Source organism: Ctenopharyngodon idella, chromosome 1, assembly GCF_019924925.1.
Source record: "Ctenopharyngodon idella isolate HZGC_01 chromosome 1, HZGC01, whole genome shotgun sequence".
NCBI classification, from domain to species: domain Eukaryota; kingdom Metazoa; phylum Chordata; class Actinopteri; order Cypriniformes; family Xenocyprididae; genus Ctenopharyngodon; species Ctenopharyngodon idella.
In genome coordinates, this window is record NC_067220.1 from 10,843,010 (window position 1) to 10,860,865 (window position 17,856).

Genomic DNA, 17,856 nt, shown 5'->3' on the forward strand with positions numbered 1-17,856 from the left:
TGATTTTAATGTCTGTTCAGGAAAGTTGAATATTTTGGGTGGCGAGCGATGAAGGGGAATGTGACTCGCCTGCTCAAGTGCCTCTTTATCTCGGAGCGATGATATTAGCATCGGACCAACATTTGTGCAGCTTAGACTAAAGATGAATACCAATTGATTATCATCTATGGCCTCATTGTCAGGATGAAGCATTTGCACAATGGAGCATAAATTATAAAGTCTCTCATTTAGCTCTCAGTGTAGACATCACATCGCTGAGTATAACAGCTACAGGCTAAAGATGAAAAAAGCTAAATTGAAAGCGTTAAATGAATCATGAACTGTGGTCAGGACAAAGAAAATAAGTGCCAAAGCTCAGCTCCCAGAAAAAAAAGAGGATTTTTATATTTTAAAATGTGTTTCCTGACACTTTCCACAAATACAGTACAAATTGGTGTCCAGTGCTTTTTTAAATAATTTGAAGGTACAAATCTCATTTTCAGTACAACACACAACGTTATTGCAAGAAAAATAATCTAACAAACAAATATTTTTCTTTATTTTATGAGAAATACAAGTTTCTCAATATTTACAAGCCCCAACTACCATCATTGACTACTTGGTAACTTATCTTGGATTGGTTGGTTGGTTGGTTGGTTGGTTGGTTGGTTGTAGTTGGTGTTGGTTGGTTGGTTGGTTGGTTTTGGTTGGTTGTTGTTGGTTGGTTGGTTGTGGTTGTGGTTGATTGATTGGTTGTGGTTGATTGATTGGTTGGTTTTGGTTGGTTGGTTGGTTGGTTGGTTGGTTGGTTGGTTGGTTGTAGTTGGTGTTGGTTGGTTGGTTGGTTTTGGATGGTTTTGGTTGGTTGGTTGGTTGGTTGGTTGGTTGGTTGGTTTTGGCTGGTTGGTTGGTTGGTTTTGGATGGTTTTGGTTGGTTGTTGTTGGTTGGTTGTGGTTGTGGTTGTGGTTGGTTGGTTGGTTGGTTTTGGTTGTGGTTGGTTGGTTGGTTGGTTGGTTGGTTGGTTGGTTTTGGCTGGTTGGTTGGTTGGTTGGTAGTGGTTGGTTGGTTGGTTGGTTGGTTTTAGTTGTGGTTGGTTGGTTGGTTGGATGGTTGGTATTTATTAATTTTAATAGAAAAAAAAATTGAAATTGCTACTAGCCCCAACTATCTAGCCTTCAGTACAATATAGCTTGTCTTGAAATTATTCATTAATTTATTTAATTATTCATCCATTCATACATTTAGAATATAATTATTATTGTTCATTAATTTTAATAAATAAAATATTAAATTGCAGCTAATCCCAAGCCCAAACTATCTAGCCTCGACTACGTTATAGGGTATCTTGGATTTATTTGTTTGTTTGTTTAGAATAGATTTATTACTACGTATTATATTTAATTGAATTAAATTACATTTTAAATTGAAAATAACCTATATTATAATATAACCTATAATATCTAGTCTTGACTACATTATACCATATCTTGGATTCATTCATTCATTCATACATTTAGAATATATTTATTACTTTTTTATTTAATAAAATTACATTTTAAATTGCAACTAAACCCAAGCCCCAAAAGTCTAGCCTTGACTTAACTATTTAATAAATGGAATAGCATAGAATTAAATTACATTAAATTGCATGTATATTTTTATTTTAAATAAAAAAATTTTAATGTTTATTGCAAGAAAATAACAATAACACAAATCAGGGTTTGAAACTGTATTCAGACACGTCTTAAATTTTGATCTCAGGGCTGCAAATCTTTCATAGTAATCTCTCAGCAAAACTCGTCTTTGAGGATTTGGGAAAGTGTTGGCCTCCTGAGACCTTTTTTGAGAAACTTTCAGAAACGATTGCTCACTTGCGGTTATCAGTACAGTGGCGTATCTGAACAAATGGTGTTTGATGATAACCTTCCACAGAAACAGCTCTGAGCTCTTCTCCTTGCTAATATATGTTATCTAGGTTGTCATCCAGCACAAATACTGCAGGAAGCAAAACTGTCTGAATGGAAGGATGACTTCAACTTTGCCCAAGTCTTCTTTAGGTATCTTGGCACAAATAGAGGTAATGTATCACAAAGCAGGGCTGCTTTGTGATGAGACCATCAGTAATGCTGTAGATGTGTCAGCAAACGCCCAAAGACCACTTTACATCAGCACAAACACATGCTCACAGGACAACAGCCTCTCTTTATTTATATATATATATATATATATATATATATATATATATATATAAATACACACACACACACACACACACACACACACACACACACACACACATACATACACTATATATAATAGTCGATCACTCACCTGTACACACTTACATCACTAAGTCATCAGAAAATCAAGTTGCTGTGTCTAACAACTTTTTAATATATATATATATATAACAGTGGAAAACATGAATATACATGCAACTTCATTGAATACAATTAATGAACTATTGGTTAACAATAACAGTTATTGTTTTAGAATACAAATTATTTTGTGAACTTATAGACTAAGTCATTTGTACTTTTATTTTGAAAATATCTTGTCAAGTTACTTCCTGTTGTTTCCTGTTTTGCTCTTGAATGTTAACACGTGACCTTTGACCTGTCAGACCAGCATTTTGGCAGCAAGTGTTATACGTAAGGGATAATGTACATCTAGCTGGTTGTTATCTCAGAATAAACCTCGACAGGGTAATCAGGGTCTTGTATCAGCCTGAAGGGGTTTATTCTGAGATAACAACCGGATGGATGTACATTATCATGCTTATTACACGTCTACTTGCCATATAAGTAAATAATTAGACACGAAATATTGATCTGAGTCGATCTGAGTCCGCTTCCGCGGAGAGAGCAGTTGCTTGCGTGGCAAGTTCAAACTAGACAGAAACACATTTAAGAGATACGGTACAGTCATACAGCATATTACACAGCATTTCGCCACATAAATAATTATGGGGATAAGATATTGATCTGAGATTAAACTGATTTAAAATCGTACCTGTTTGTTATCTTAATCCATTACAGTGAACAAAACAATAGTCGCAAAATGGCAGCAGCTGCGTTTGTATGAAACGAGAGAACGAGTCCGCGATACTGGCTGACATTATTAAATAACTACACAAAATTTGACTGCTTTTTAATATTTTATTAGCTCACCAAAGGTAAAAATTCCATGAGGAAAAAACGTTCCTAGCAAGCATATAGTGCTGCAGACTTTAGTAACCCGGATGAGCCTGTGTTAACTGTTTTCAGCGGTTGTTATCGGGGAATAACGTACAGTACCGCTGGATGGCGCCATTGACCAATCAGAATCAAGTATTCCACAGAGCCGTGTAATAATAAAAATTAAACTGATTTTCCTTTATAGTTTCATTGGTAGTATGAAGCATTTGCACAAAGGAGCATAACTGCTAAAGTCTCTCATTTATCTCTAGGTATAGACATCGCTGAGTGTAACAGCTGCAGGCTGAAGAGGATCCGCAGTGTTCAATGAATCATGACGTGTGAAGAGAACAGAACAAAACTACCCTATAGCATAGATTCAGGTAAGAAAGAATTTCAATTCAATCACTATCATGTATTTGTTTTTTCTGTCATTCTCAATTATCACGCCTATTTAATAGAATATATAGAATAATATTTGTACACTGTAAAAATATATTTAATATATATATATATATATATATATATATATATATATATATATATACAGTCAGTGCTTAACAAATTTATTAGACCACCTGTCATAATAAAGAGAACACAAAAATATTTTAGGAATCTGTCAAAAACTTGTTTAAAATTAAAACTTTTATTGTCATTTTTTAGGCAAATAACAAACTGAAACAACTAAATAGTCTTTATTCACACATATTAACCAAAAAAAATTATATATTTTATTTTTATTTTGTATGGCCTCCTTTGGCCTTGATAACAGCTTGCATTCTTGCTGGCATTGTTTGTATGTATTTTTCCACAGTCTCTTTTGTTATTGACTTTCAAATACAGTAGTTTCTTAGTTGTTCCCAAAAATTTGCTTTTGATGAAACCTTTGTGTGATCTATCTTTGAATCCATTAAATCACAACAATAATTATATGTTAGCGTTAGAAACACTGCTGTGACTAAAGAGCTTACACATACTGGTGTGAATTAATCATTACAGAAACATAAAAAAATGATTTTGGTAATCAACAATACTGTTAGTTTAGGGCAACTGTGGCACAAACCTTACACTGAGTGGTGGTCTAATAAGTTATATATATATATATATATATATATATTTTAAGCATTGGAAGTAGTTGTTTTGATGCTCAAGGGGGTCTGGGTCCTGTGAGGATTGAATCTTGCACGACAGCAGTGTTACGTGTGTATGTGTGTGTGTGTATGCTTTAGTTTCCAGTTCAGCTTGTCCCTGTAGCGTTTCTTCCTCTCCTGGAGATGATTTCAGGTCCACCTGCCCCCTCTCACCTCCAGACACTGAAAACCCTTTGCTTTTTCTTCAGGGCCTTTTTGAAGCATGGTGTGCTGCTGGCCAAACATCTTTATTGAATTACATAATCCATATGAAGGTCTATGTAGTGTGTAAAAGTGCTTGTCACATGATTCATAACATGTCCAGCTGCGTTAAGCCTCTCCTTAGACTCTCCTTTCCCTTTCTTTTTGAATTTCAGGCTTTTTGGCACATTATATAATTCAGAGAAAGTGGAGAGATCTGGGGAGAGACATAATTAGGGTGAAATGTTGAATATTCACATTATATTTGCAATGATTTTGACAGTGAAATAAAATTAATTGTAATGTTTCCTGTTTTTAAGCGCATATTTGGGATATTTATTTAAAATATTTCAATTTTAAAAATGTACATAAAAAAGCGTATGCGCTCAATTGAGCCAGATAAATAAAAAAAAAAATGATCTGATATGAAAACTTGCACATAAACTACGATGGAAACACATTTAATCCCTTGATGCGCAACAAAAAACTCACGTGATTTTGCCTCAACAGTGGATGTGATTGGATAACTGGACTAACCAGCAGACCAATGACAACACAGCATCTCAAATCTTGGTTTGGTGGTTCTGAAACACCTGAGCCAAAGTCTGGCATCATATTGATTTGGCTTAACTCCCTCCCAGAAGCGTCTCACATGATTACGTTCCCTAACACGAGCATCCCAATGCAAGAGAACATGACAGCGGTTATTGCATTTCGTCTGCTGCTCTGAGACTCAAGACATTTATGATGGAGGACAAAAGAGTAACAGTTTCTTCCCTGATTTGTCTTTGACAGTATGAGACTAGATTTCTTACCATTCAAATTGGTTCAAAATCTGCACTACACTATACAAACAAAAAAATACATATTTAATACCTCTTGTATCCCATTTGAGAAAGTCGTTGCATGGAAAAAGTAGCTTTCTGCGTTTAAGCAACTTTGTATTTATCATAAAAATGAAATATGAAATAAAAATAGCAGCTTCCAGGTATGCTAAGCAAGTTAACTGTAAAATGATTCCCTTAGCCTAAACAAGTAAAAACAACAAAAGCAGATGAACACACAGTACCTGCAGTCACAGAGAGACGCTTGTCTCACTCCCAGAAGGACATTTTAATTAAGTTAGATAAGTAGAAAGTCTTTACTCAAGGATAAGGAAAAGCACAGAACAGTCTGTTTATACTAGAATTAAGTAATATTCTATCACAAACAAGAGAGCTGTGAAAAAACATTAATGTATTACTGTACATTTTATAAAGAATGTATATGTGGTGCTTTGGCTGCGATGTTGTGAAGAGAGTTGCTATAGTTTTAAGATTTGGTATGTGGTTGCTAGATTACTTTCTTTTAACTAGTCAAACTTTTAACCTCCAAGACCAAGAAAAAACCACCAGTTCTGGTCCTAATCCATTCAATTCAGACACTTAATTTGGACTTGAAAGCGGCACTAGTGAAATTGATCATGTGTTGGTGATTCTTTAAACGTTCAGATATGTGTTAAGAGATGTTTTAAATTACACGTTTCTAAAGCTGTCGATGATCAACAGCCAATTTTGAGACTGGAGATTTCATGTAGTCTAAGTGTTTTAAAGGAATACAGTAGTTCATGCAGAAATGAAACATCTGTTATAATTTATTCACTCTCATGTTGTTCTGCTGTATTTTTTCAATGGAACACAAAAGGACACATTTCAAAGAGGAACAGACAGACATTGAAGTCGGTACACACTGAAAACCTTCCGTTTTTGTCTGTTTATCAATGGCTTCAGATGACAAATGATAAACAAACTTAACTTTATGCAGCATTTTGGTCAAAAATTCAAGATTACTCATTAGGGCTGGGTAAACAATATCGATTTCTAGATTTTAATCGATTCTCATTTTTACGAACCGATATCAATTCTTAAATCTTAAGAATCGATTAGTCTAGTCTGTTTTCAGTTGATAAATGAACAGAACATGTAGCGCGCCTCCCATTGAATAAATCACAATAATCTTTGTGCTTTGTTACTTTTGATATGAAGCAAAGTCTCAGATTTCAAATGACGTCCATCTTATTATGAGATTCAAAAAATAAATACCATTTTGGCGCTGTTTAATGTGACGTGACAGATCGCTTTAGTGCCTCGGTTAAAGAGAAGCGGCAGCACGGAGCGCATGTGAACTGATCCTCTCCTCCACTTTAATGCCAGTTACAACGTGAAATAAACATGACTAAACATCTGAAGGTATGTTAAAATATACAGTACAACTTACCGAAATCCGTATCATGTCTTGTGTAATAGCTCAATCAGTGTTTCAACCTCGGAAAACGAATTGGAGTAGAAATATGATTATGTAATTCTAAACTTTATTTATTATTAAAAAAAAAACATAATTAAGTGTAATTTAAGTGTTTGTATAAATAAGTTAATTTTAACCTTCATTAATATAGTAAAGTAGTACCAACTGCCTCCCATGTGTAGTTTACAGCATTAGTTGAGAGATTTTTTTTCCTCTAGAAAATTTGCCATGTACTGTAACTGATAAACTACATCCAAAATAATCGATATCAAATCGAATCGAAATCGAATCGAATCGTGAAAATTGTGTCAATACCCAGCCCTATTACTCATACATAGTTATATACCAAATACTTGCAGTGAAATGTAAACTAATAAGAAGAAAATTCAAATATATATATATATATATATAAAATATATATAAGTAATAATAAGACAATTAAAATATATATATATATATATATATATATATATATATATATATATATATATATATTTACATTTATTTATTTATTTACTTTGAACTGGTCACTATGAACTGGAATGGCAAATCTGCCAGAGATAAATAAATAGATAAATGCTTTATTTAGTTTAATTTTGAATGTTTTCCAGTGAAGCCACCAGACTTAAACTTGTCATTTCTGCTGTCAAACACGTACTGAACCGTAACCGCTGCTCTTTGATGAGACCATCACAGCTGAGAAGACGTGAAGGCTGTTAATTCCTGTGATTCCCAGACCAATTATCCAAAGTCCCTTGCTTCGGATTTGAGGTTCTAATCATCATTGATTTCTTCTGAATCCATGAGCGTGATCAACCCTACTGGGAGTAAATGTCCCTAAAATACCATGTTCATGCTGCAAGGACAAATGAGTCCTCAAGAGCTGTTAGTAGGAGCTGTGTTTGTTTAAAGTCAGCAGGAAACAGAAGTTGTGTTTCTTTTCTTCCCTATTGTGATGTATATCTGAATGAAACGGCTTCTGGAACAAGAACAAATGTAGGGCGGGGCTTGATTTTGTCCATGGGGAATTGATTGGATGGTTGTGGTTTGCTATTGGTGGATCTCATGTGAGTGACAGGTTGCCCCGCCCTCATATCATCAGAGAAGAGAAGAGCTGCAAGAGGGAGGGGAAGTTATTTTGATTAAAGATGATGAGGGCACATGAATTTAAAAAAATAATGATGTGCACAGATAAATAATTTATAAAGAATATTCCATAAAAAAAAAAAAAAGTCAAGAATTGTCCATTTTGATTTCATAATGACTCTAACTGATATGATGCACATAGTATTTGTTAAATGAAATGAAGCTGAAATATAAATTTAAGATGAAAATTTAAAACAAAATTATAAATGTTTCCTTGGCAACTAACTAAAATAAGTTTAAGCACTAAAATTACTAACTGGAAGTAAACTACAACTGAGTGTAGGGTGATTATGTCATTTGTGGTGCTTCATGGGAGTGGGTGAAGCTAAAGATCTTTTGACACGTTTTGTTTGTTTCGACTCTTTGATTGTGATAATTTTGTGTACAGCATCATGGGTAATGTAGTTTTTCACCACGAATTCCACTGTTAAACATGATTATTTTAAAACTAAGTGGGCTAATGATTTCAACAGAAGCAAATACCATTGATTAACAGCCTCGTAGCTCACAGTAAGGTTGTCTTTAAAGGGGAACTATTATGCCCCTTTTACAAGGTGTAATATAAGTCTCTGGTGTCCCCAGAATATGCCTGTGAAGTTTCAGCTCAAAATACCCCACAGATCATTTATTATAGCTTGTCAAATTTGCCTCTATTTGGGTGTGAGCAAAAACACGCTGTTTTTGTGTGTGTCCCTTTAAATGCAAATGAACTGCTGCTCAAGGCCAGCTTTCCAAAAGAGGGTGGGGCTATAACAGATGGCACTGATGGAGAGACTCAGGAAGAACTTACAACTTTTAGAATGCATCTGGATGTTTCTGAATGGTTAGTGGATAAATTTATGTAGTTGCTGTGGAGTTATTCAACTCATCAACTAGCATGTGCTGTCATGTTAATCCAGCGTTGAATTGACCCTCGTTTGTGAAGCAGTCCGGCGTAAAATGACGGCATGGCAACAACACTCTACTACAACAACTCTTCCTCTTCTTTTCCTTCTTCCTTCTACAAATTCCAGTCGTTTGTTGTAGTCCTTAAACAGAGAATTCTTTAAAAGAAAATATCTCCCTTTGCATTGAAATTTGAGCATTGTAGCTTTGCAGATGTTGTTTATGCTCAAACAGCAACATTACACACTAACTAAAGTTAAAAAAGTGAAAACATAATCAACCCTTTAAAGGTTTATAAGTTATTGTTAAAAATCTATTTCCCTATGGAGAAAATGAAAGGAGTCTATACTTCCGGAATCCGACTGTTGCACTCTATATACAGTACATGAGACGGTCAGCGGACGGAGACTATTGAACTCATACTGTAACACACTGAAGAATTATACCGCTGCTGTAAAAATAATAGAGGTGGTCATAACGTTTTAAGCTCCACACTTTAATGGAAATGTGAATTAGATATATCACAGGAGGAGGGCTGGCGTTTATGTACAACATGAGTTATAAAATTATGAAAATCTGTATTGGGCTTTGATGTGGTAGAAACAACGTGGTCTAATTGATTTAGATATTCTAATTACATTTCTCCAGTCTCATGTCTCATTAGCAAACGTAAAAATAGAGGGCGAGTAAAAGCTGACATTAATTCAAGCAATCTGCCCACGGGATTCACGAATAAAACACACACACATAATGGAACAGCTCATTACATGCACACAATCACGCAAGCGCTGCCCTTAAAGGCTGACTCAGCTTTCCTCTGTTTACATCAATTAGCGAGACCTTGCGTGTTCGTACACGTATCTCTCCTCCGGTCAGCCTAGGGGATTGTGGGGCGGCAGTGGCACGGCCTGTCTGTAGAGATGCACACAGCGACAGCTACCTGTGTCAAATCAACTGATTGTAAAGGGAATCGTTCGACCGGAAATGATGTGGAGCACCGAAAGAGAATTTTAGGATATCCTGGACACTCTTGGACTATAAAGTGAATGAGGACTGGGACTGTCAAGCTCTGATATGACCAAAAGAGCAGTATTACAGTATATTCCATGTCTGTTTAATATGCATTTGTATGAGGAACAGACAAAATGTAGGTCATTATTCACTGAAATCATAGTCAATGATGACCAGTGGCAACTGATATCTACATGTACAAAAAATATAAACCATTTTTTTTTATAATACAAGAAATGTTTTACAAAAATATATATTATGTAACAAAGTTTTTTATTTATTTTACTTATTTTTACTTGAATATATGTAATTAGTTATAATTTGTAATTTCTCATTAAAATAATATATATATATATATTTATATATATATATATATATACACGGTGCTCAGCGTAAATGAGTACACCCCTTTGAAAAGTAACATTTTAAACAATAGCTCAATGGACACAAAAACATTTTCCAAAATGTTGACACAAAATGTTCAGTTTTACTCAAATTAGGGTGATGCAAAAATGAGTACACCCCACTGAAAGTCTCTGGAGCAAAGCTAAATTTTAGACTACAAATGTCTAATTTAACAAGAATTCAACCACGGGTGAGTCTAATTATTCATTACACAGGTGTCCAGCAGACAGTTGACTATAAAAGGGTGTTAAAACCCCTTCCCATTTCATGCTGTCAGCAATGGCACCACATGGAAGAGAAATGTCACAAGACCTGAGAAAGAAAGTAATTTCTTTACACCAGAAAAGTGAAGGCTACAAGAAGATCAGCAAAGCTTTACTTATCAGTCAGAATACTGTAGCAAAAGTGATACAAAAATTTAAAAAAGATGGAACTGCAACCATCTCACAGAGACGTCCAGGTCGTCCACAGAAGTATATATATACATCACTTTGTAGGCCAAAATGCGGGAGTGAATTAGCATTTTAGCACTTCCGGTTCCATCGCCCCAAAGTCAATGGGTTTTTTGAATGGGATTTTGGTTAAATGGCTTAAATAAGGTCTGTGGTGAACGCAAGCTCAAGACAGTTTCACGTTTTATTCTGCGACATAAAATGAATCAGTATTACCCCACTTGCTGTTATGTGTCTTGAAAAAGGCGGTTGCTAACAAGTGGCTAAATGGGACTACACAGGCAGTCGGGGACATTAAACGTCATCACTCTGAGAAGGTAAGCTCAGTCTGCTTTTACAGCCTCATAATTGTACTCTTATAAGCTATTCTAACTCAAACGTGCTGGAAAAAGTTTTTAGATAAAAACTGAAAGAGTTGTCAGAAGCTTAGTGATGGTGACGTTGAAGTCGAGCGACCGCGGTGTAGTTAGTTTATAGCCTACCTTTAGCTTTTTACTTCTGGCGACTGCATTTAGGCTTCAAACTTCATAAAAGTTATGTTCATCTGTGAAGATTATCTTGATGGACAAAACGTGTAAGTATCATAACCCTTTGTTAAACACAGAGCTTATTTTTTGCGATTTTCCAAAAGTCTTTGGGAAAAATGAATAGGCTTTCGATCGAGGGAACCCGTGCGCCGCTAACTTCCAGGTTGACCTACAGAAACACGTCATCTCTGAGGTACTCTATATCAGTGATGTAACGTAAACTACCCACATTTTTTTATGAAATTGTGCCATTTTTAATTGAAAAATATGCTATCATTTACATGGTTCATGTCATTTATAACTGAGCGTAACGAGACAAGAAACATTTGGAGTTTTTGATATATTATTATTAGACGTACGAATAAGAGTGATTGTGGGCATATTTTTAAATAAAACATTATTAGCAAATACTTTAATTTGATTATTACTTCACAATTAGCCTACTATTAGAACATCTTTCATTCCAAAATAAAAAGATCAATAGTAATCAAGAAATCTTTGGTCCCAAGAAATCCATGGTTACGGCCTTGGTGTAAAGTAAAGCACACACCTCTCCTCAGCTACACATACCATGAGCTGAAGGCATTAATATAAAACTGAACTGCAGGTTTGTTTATGTCAGCTATTTTCCAGCAGCTTTGATTATGGCTCATCCAATCAGACTGCAGTGCCTTTAACTATCAGTTTTATAATAGACTTGAATCTATCATGTGGTCATTTAGTGCTTGTGTTAGCAGCTCCACTGAAATGAAAAGTGGCCTTAGATAAAAAGCACACAATGATCAAGGGCCGGCCCTTCATATCAAGCGCCCTTTGCTCAATTGGTATTGATTACTGCAGCTTTAAATGTATTAATCATGACCTCTCCTGCAGTTCGGCCCTGTTCACAGCATCTAATAATTTCATGCCTCTGAAATCGTATGGCCCTCATGCCCAATCTAAATTCAATTTGTGCAACTGTACAAATATCTTTGTTGTTGGTAATGATGTTATCAGCACAGTTCCAGAAGCCCCAAATCCTCGTCACAATTGCCGAGGCTGATCGTGAGCTTTATTTGTTTGTGGGCTCCCGAGGGAAGGCTTAGACTTTAATTAATAATATGGTCAGATTTCGAGAGAGCGATACCTTCTCTTGTTCTCCATCATTTTCTGACACCAACTTATGTTAAAGAGGATTTCTAGCGCCATCTAGTGCTTGAACTGGCAAGGGCACCCTCAAGTTAATATATGCAGTGTTTGTGCTAGCGCTGTTTAGATATTCATAGAAATTCACAACAAGGCGGAGCAACAACTCAAAGCATAAGAAAACAAATTGCATTTACACTGCCTGTGATGTGTGCTTTCCACTACTCTCACACACTGCGGCGCATAATGCAAGATGATGTAGTTGAAAATGTCTTGCTGCTTCGATTCAGAGTGCAATTAATTTCTTGCTCTTTTTAAACATGAATAGTTTATATTACATATTCTTGTGCAGAGTATGCATATTCTCTATAAATACTCAAATATGCATATTATCATAAATTAAAAAGAAAATGCACATCACGTGCATTTTTCTTTGCATATTACTACATGCTTTTTCATTTACTTCAAAAGCATGCAGTACAGTGTAGTATTCAGATTCAAGTCCATTTGACTTAAAATTAAGAAGGATATATATTTGTATTCACTTTATGCTAATGTTAGATTCTTTTTTTTCCCTTACAAAATACCAATTCTTCTCAGAAATAATCTTGTGTAACTTCTGTGTCCTGCAGTGTTGTTATGGTTAACTAAAAATAAATATTAGATGAAAACATAAACTCAAAAAATGTAAACAAAAATGATTGCTTTGGCAACTATACGTGAAGTAGTTGAAGTACTAAAATTGCTAAAATTGAAATAAAAAATACATTTAAGCTGAAATATAAAATAAAAAACAAAAGCACATAACAAAATTACTAAAATGTAAACTATAATTAAATTGAGGTATACTATGTAACTTTTGGCCCTCTAGCGGTTAAAAAACAAAACTACATGCATTTTGCAGAAGAACATTGTTGTGGTTGTGCTTCGGCTCTGCCTGACTGTGCGGATGAATATTATTATCCTACTGCTCATAAAACATACTAGGCTTAAGAGATATACGAGTACACTACTAATACATATAACCTTTTAGATGGAAAGGATCTCAAGCTGACTAGCTGAATAGACATAATAGACATGGTACTTCCTTGAAAATAAATTCCAGCACAGCGCTACAACAACTACAATGAAATGACCCTTCACAATAGATAATGCTTTACAGTGAACTCTGTTAGAGCTACATATGGCAATTTATCTTAAAAATAAAATACCTTACTCACCTGTTGAGTAATACTGATTATAGGCGTCCATATACAGATCCATCTTCCATACCGCTTGTACTATACTGGTGTGCTGGGTGATTTCTGACATACAGCGGGGTAATGACATCGGAGTAAAGAAATTAGGCGAATGTTATAATAATGTTATGGGAATGTTAAAATAACTTTAGAATAACGAAAGTGTTATTGTTTCGTTAAGAAAACTTGCCTGGCTAACCAAAAACAAACCTTAAAACAGAACGCTCTGGTAACCAAAAACTAAAGTTCTATTTCTGTTAAGAAAACTTTCCTAGCTAACCAAAAACAAACCTTAAAAAAGAATGTTCTGGGAACGTTAGAGTAATATTGGAATAACGTTCTACAGACCAAAAACTAACGTTCTGGGAACATTAGAGTAATGTTAGAATAATGTTCTACAGACCAAAATCTAATGTTCTTTTTCCGTTAAAAATTTTTTCCTAGCTAACCAAAAGCAAACCTTAAAAAAGAACGTTCTGGGAACCAAAAACTAACGTTCTGGGAACATTAGAGTAATGTTAGAATAATGTTCTACAGACCAAAATCTATTTCCGTTAAAAAAAATTCCTAGCTAAACAAAAACAAACCTTAAAAAAGAAAAAAAGACTCTCCTCTGTTCAGGGTTTGTTTAAAACAGGTCATTCCCCAAAGGCTGGAGATTCAGCTGCTTCATGTCAACCTTTCTCGCTTGTTGTGACGTCTTACCTATGCCCCTCCCACAACATACGCATCAAAGCAGCCGGAGCAACTTTTCTCTATACGGATATGACAACATCCAATTTCCCACGAAAACCACCCTGCCTTTTTTAAAATATAAACACTTATAATAGGCTTACCATAGTGAATCAGGGTAAGACAAAAACACATTTTGGAAGAAGGATTGATGAATTATTGTCTCGTTTTTTAAATTTTGCTAACTTTGAACAAAAAAAGTTACATAGCGTACCTTTAATAAATCCTGTAGTATATAATAATACTAAAATAACTGGTGGACTACACTTGAGGCTAATAATGATACTTCAAGAAGATAACATCTTGCCAGACCTTCGCTCTAAGTAAGAATCTTGTTCTTAAGAGATTTTTTCCTGCTTAAATAAAGGTTAAAAGATGTTTGCTGTGCATCCAGATGAAGCTTGGACTTCGATACATTCTTTGCATTTGACAGCGTATTGACGTGACCGCACAGACCTCGTCGAATCTCAGATCATCTCATCTCATCTCTGCTTTGTACGGCTCAAGTGCAGATGATAATTTTCAATCTGTTTGTCTTCTACAGTGTGGCGCACTTCATTAATAAAATCAATTAGCGTGCCCTCATAACTGTGTATTGATTTACATCACGCCATTCATTACTCTAGTTTTCCTTCGGTCTCTATGGAAACGTCACGTAGTGTTTTGACATCCTGTCAGCAAGCTCAACCAGTCCAGTTTTGGATGCTGGTGTCCACAGAAAGCTTATTAACTAGTTTAACCGGCAGGTATCCACACTAGAACACAATCCCAATCTCAATCAATTCTGGATCCTGCCATTTCTCATAACAGATCAATCTATTTTTCACAGTCCAACAGTAACACATTTGCCTCCAAATTAGAAGTTTGTTTGTTCAAATCCGATATATGAACAATAAAGCAGGCAAACGAAGCTCTTCCTTGTACACGTGGTCCCTTGTGATCTGTATTCTAGCAGAGAAAGACTAATTGCTTTTATAGACAAAAGCGGCCTGTAAATGAGCCCTAATTTCCCATCGTTTTAAGCCAGGCAGTAAAACTAGATTCAGCTCTCTCTGAATCTATTATTCCGTCTTTCCTCAGAGAATTGACTGAAATAATGTGCAATCCAACATGCATTAAACATCTTTAGGGCTTGATTGAAGCTTTTTGTGTGTTCAGAGGTGGAGCAGACGAGAGTAACGCTTTTGCTCTTTTAGTAAACACAATAAAACAAACCCGTGATCCTACAAAAATCAGAGAGACTCAAATATTGCATCTTTTCTTCCATTCATTAGAATGCAACATGAAAACACATTATCATAAATTTGAACCTTATGAGTTTGTTTGTGAAATTAGGCTACATAAACTTGAAATCCAGTGTTAAAAAGGTGCGGGATAGCAATATTAGAGAAGAGGTTGTGAATAAATGAGCGATTATGTGACGGTCAATGTACCTGATGGTTCGGCCGTGTCCTTGCTGGTTTGACTCTCAAACATCTGGCTGTGTGTTTGTAATAATGAGTTTAACATCACGGCGCGGCGAACATCTCACCTCTGATGCCCTCTGAATGACACTTCAGCAGATGGTACATGATCTGTTTTTTTATATTATTATTATTATTGTTGTTATTTAACTCCGTTTTGTTGTTCTCCTCTCAGTGTGACGTGTGAGTTAATGTTGGAGATCGTGAGCACCTGTAATCAAGCACATATGATCATAACACAAGTAATTGGGTTTTACTTTTTTCATGCTTTATTGGAGATCATTTTCTTCTTTTCTGGGTCTCATTACAAAGATTTCATGGAGAAATTTCATTGCATGTCAGCTTTCAATGTTACACAAATTCTACTTTAAAACTAATAGAAAATAAACTGCTGTGATTTGTAGTCTGACTCAGTGTTATTTTAGTTTCATTAATTTAGTATCCAGTGTTGTGTATAATGCATTGCTAAGTAATAAATTCCTAGTTTCCCTTAAAGTAAAGAGATTAATTGTTCTGTAATTTAATTACAGTTATTTCTGATGTAATTGCATTAAATACTGTATAGATACAGAACAAGTTATTTGAAACAATAGTGGATTTAACATCAAAATTATACGTCTAATGTTAAAATGTATGTTTTTAATGTAATCTTCTCACTTTAACTACTTTCATCAGTTCAAGGATAATTTATGTAATTTTATATTCTTTATTTTAAAGAATTAAAAGAGCAGCTTGTCAAATTTGCCCCTATTTGGGTGTGAGCAAAAACATGCTGTTTTTGTGTGTGTCCTTTTAAATGCAAATGAGCTGCTGCTCCCAGCCCCCTTTCCAGAAGAGGGTGGAGTTTTAACAGCTTGCGCATCGGTTGCTCAACAGCAACAAAGCTGGAGAATCTCACACAGCTAAAATGATGATTTTTTTTTTTTTTTTTTTTTTTTTACTGTTTTAGAATGGTACGAAACTTGGTAAAGGCTTTGGCACTTGCTATGTAAAAACAAAAAAATCATGGGCATGATTCGAAAAGGTTAAATGGTCCTGAAAAAAATAGTCACACTTGTACTCCTCACAGTCATTGGAAATGGATGGGAAGTGAATTTCATCTAGTGGAAACCTTTGGTACTGCACCCAAACAAAATCTTACTGAAAGCTCATTTTTTGAGATATCAACCTCAAATTTGGAACACAAATTGTTTAGATTTATGGCTTTGATTTTCTCACAGTTTTAGAGTAAAACATGTTTTGGGAAATATATATTTCATATAAAAATTGAAAATAGTATTTTTGTGCATTTTTCATAACAATAATCTTAAAATTCTATAACTTTCTTCACTTCAGCAATAATCTGCCTAATAAAGTGTCTTCTTTAAGAAGAGACCAAACTGAAGTCTGTGATCCAAAGCATTCAAGATTTATGACTGTTAAAGTTGGAAATTTCATTGCAGGTCTATGCTCATAAAAGTGAATAAATAGATCATAACTACTGCATAAATATAATTTAATATCATAAAATCCCCTACAAAATAAAAAATATTAAATATAAAACGTTATTCATGATAAAATGTAGAGGGTTAAATATGTCTAATTAATTTGTATTATTTTTATTTTAGTTTGGTTAATTTCAGTTTTAGTAAATTTTTAATTTTTAAATTAAACTAAACAAAAAATTACAACTAACTGGAAAAAATATTATTTTTATAATTTATTTTATTTCAGTTAAAGTTTATTTTATTCAAATGAATGTAAATGTTTTTGTAATATTTGTAAAGGATTTTAGTTAATGAGCATAATACTGATTATTTGTAGAAAAACGTTATTTAAGAGTTGATTTCAGGCCTTATTTTATACCATATTTTCCTCTACAGGAAGTAAAAAGTCGTAGTTCATTTTAACTCCTTGCTAAATTAGTTGTGTGGGTGATGCACAGTAATGTCAGAACACAGAAGCGCCCGTGTCTCTGTGATCATGGGACATGTTCCTCGCTCTGGGGACAATAATGCATCTGTCTGTTCTGATTAAGCAGTAAGCTCCACATCTGCTCTTATTGCTTCAACTCGCCCCACGATTCTCATAGAAATGTCACATTCCCACACCGGATTGTCACT

General features: G+C 34.7%; 1 long non-coding RNA gene across 1 annotated transcript; it reads left to right on the top strand.

Moving 5' to 3' along the window:
• The first annotated feature begins 2,785 nt into the window (after window positions 1–2,785).
• Window positions 2,786–4,720, top strand: LOC127511478 (uncharacterized). Its single transcript, XR_007930046.1, has 3 exons — window positions 2,786–2,898; window positions 3,429–3,539; window positions 4,496–4,720. It is a non-coding gene; the product is annotated as an uncharacterized LOC127511478 (long non-coding RNA).
• The last annotated feature ends 13,136 nt before the right edge of the window (window positions 4,721–17,856 follow it).